This window comes from Terrapene carolina, unplaced genomic scaffold (genome assembly GCF_002925995.2).
Source record: "Terrapene carolina triunguis isolate 2854851 unplaced genomic scaffold, T_m_triunguis-2.0 Scaffold34713, whole genome shotgun sequence".
NCBI lineage: Eukaryota > Metazoa > Chordata > Testudines > Emydidae > Terrapene > Terrapene triunguis.
This window is the reverse complement of record NW_020699064.1, coordinates 43217-45723: the sequence shown is the minus strand read 5'-3', so window position 1 is coordinate 45723 and position 2507 is coordinate 43217. Positions and strand designations below refer to the sequence as shown.

General features: G+C 40.0%; 1 pseudogene; it reads left to right on the top strand.

Moving 5' to 3' along the window:
- Positions 1–1029, top strand: part of LOC113405252 — a 1705-nt pseudogene extending 676 nt beyond the window's left edge.
- Positions 1030–2507: the final 1478 nt, after the last annotated feature.

Here is a 2507-nt window from a genome sequence, read left to right as displayed (position 1 = left end):
CAATACTTCTGTTAGTCTTAAAGGTGCCACAGGACCCTCTGTTGCTTAATGCACTCAATGAAATCGAATGAACCCGAGGTACATTGACCTGCTGGAAGAAATTAACTGCAATTGCTGGATAACATTATTCAATGTCCCCTGCATTATTACTATGTGCAGAGGAGTCAGACAAGGCAACACAATCTCACTGAAGCTGTTTACAGCAGTACTGGAGTCGCTGTTCAAGAAATTGAACTGGGAAGAAGGAATCAGAATTAACGGAGAACAGTTAACGCATCTTTTCTTCGCTGACAACTGTGTAATACTGACAAAGGACACAGCAGAACTGGAGAATAAATTGCAGCAACTGCAAACACTTTCACATGATATCGGGTTGGAAGTGAACACGTCGAAGACGAAGTGGATGCGGAATGAGCATTGTACAGAAGGAATCATCACTGTAAATTGGAAAGAAATCGAGGAGGTCAACAAATATATTTACCTGGGTCAGCAGCTGAGCAGAGACAACTCATTCAAAGGGAATGCAGTAGGAGGCGAAAGGCAGGGTGGGCAAGTTTCAACCAAATAAAGATGTCTCTAATGGATGATGAACTGAAAAGGAAAGAACTGTTTAACTCCACTGTTCTGCCAGCAATGATATATGGAGCAGAAAGCTGGTCAACGACGAAAGCGGAGGAAGAAAAATTTGCTGTCACCCAGAGAGCATTAGAAAGGCAAATGTGTAAGATATCGCTCTGTGATCATATACTGAATGAGGAGATCAGAAGGCGTACAGAAGTGACCGATGTAGTGCAGGCAATGTACAATGCAAAGCGAAGATGAGCGGGTCGAGTCGTCTGCAGGCAAGACAATAGGTGGACAACTCACATCAGTGACTGGATCCCCAGAGACCACAAGCAACTGCTGGGCAGACCGAAAACACACTGGGCTGATCCTATGACAAAACTCTTTGGCCAGAAATGGAAAGAATGTGCTCACAACAAAATAGAATGGTGTGGCGTCGACTTGCGTTCATGGAGGGACGGATGAGGACAAGTCGGACAAAGGCGACTACTTATGAAGTTTTCAACAACTCCATAATGTTCAAGTAAACTTGACTGTAAAGACTGTGGTGGGTTAAAAGAGAACAAATTGCAGCATAATGTGAAAATGCAGCTTGCCAATGTTGTGAGGAAGATGATTAGATCCAAATTAAAGAATTGCATTTAAAATGAATCTAGAAATACACTGCATGAGTAAAAATAATGTTCAGGAGAGCCAAATTGCAGTTGTATAGGGATTATTGAAACAATTGTAGTTGCTGATTTATAACTGTGCTGCACAATGTATTATAAAACTGGTTATCAGCATGCTAACACTACAATAATGCATGAAGCTTAGGATCAGTTTTAAATGACATCCATAACTATTGAGAATTGCTAAAAAGCTATTGTTCTTTATTCATTTCACTCTAAATGTACCATTTCCCCACCCCTTTTGCAATTGTGCTCTCTTAACATGTGAGTGCATTCGGAATTGGAATAAAATGAATCACCCTCCACAATGATAGCAATTGGTATGCATAAGGTGTTAACTGAGACAGGAAATGATTTTTACTAGACTGATATGGATTTTTGGGAATGTGTAATAACTCTTTAAGAAGCCCAATATAAAAGTATGAAATGGGGGCCTCTTGCAGATGACTTCCTGAGGCAACATTGCTAAAAGCAGATAAATAGTTCAGATATTTGGACATGCATTTCAGCACACATCATGAGCAGACAAATGAGGGAGGGGAAGCAGAGGACTAGAACCTAGACCTGCACTATTGCTTATCAAGCCTAATGAAAGATACTGAAGGAAGTTCTCATGAATTTCTTGCACTGGACCATCCACACAACATTCTTCATTATCTGTTTTCTTTATTTATATTTTCAGTACTGCTTTGTAGACTGCATATGCTTTTCTCATAATTGCTTGTGACCTTTGTTTATTTATACTAAAAAAAAGTCCTGACTACTTCCAGACACTATTAAAAATAAACCATTTTAATTGTTCTGATGTTTTATGCCCTCCTCCCCTTTCCAGCCCAGTTTGACAGGATGGAACATTGTTTTTGCTTGGGATATAACTATTTCTGCTGGAGGAGAGAGCGCTAGGGGGAATCAGAAAACAGACAGTAATCGAAGTTCCAGTCAAGTGAACGTACTTTGTCTAGGAGCTGTCAGGTATCCTGTTACAGGTATATACATTTGCTTAATACATTCATTCCTCATGGTTTCTTTACCAGATAAGCCATAAAATATATGTACTTTTTCATATGACTATGAATCTCACTGCCTTCAGTTAAAATTGTATGACTCACCTCTGCCCTTGCTTTCTCGTTACACCATTAAAATTTACATAATAATTTAAAAAAGATGTGCACACTCTCCTCCCTACAGGAAGAGGGGCAAGTAAAACAAGACAACCTCTAAAGGTTCCTGATGGTCCCATGTAAGCAGGGCCGGCTCCAGGCATTTTTGGGG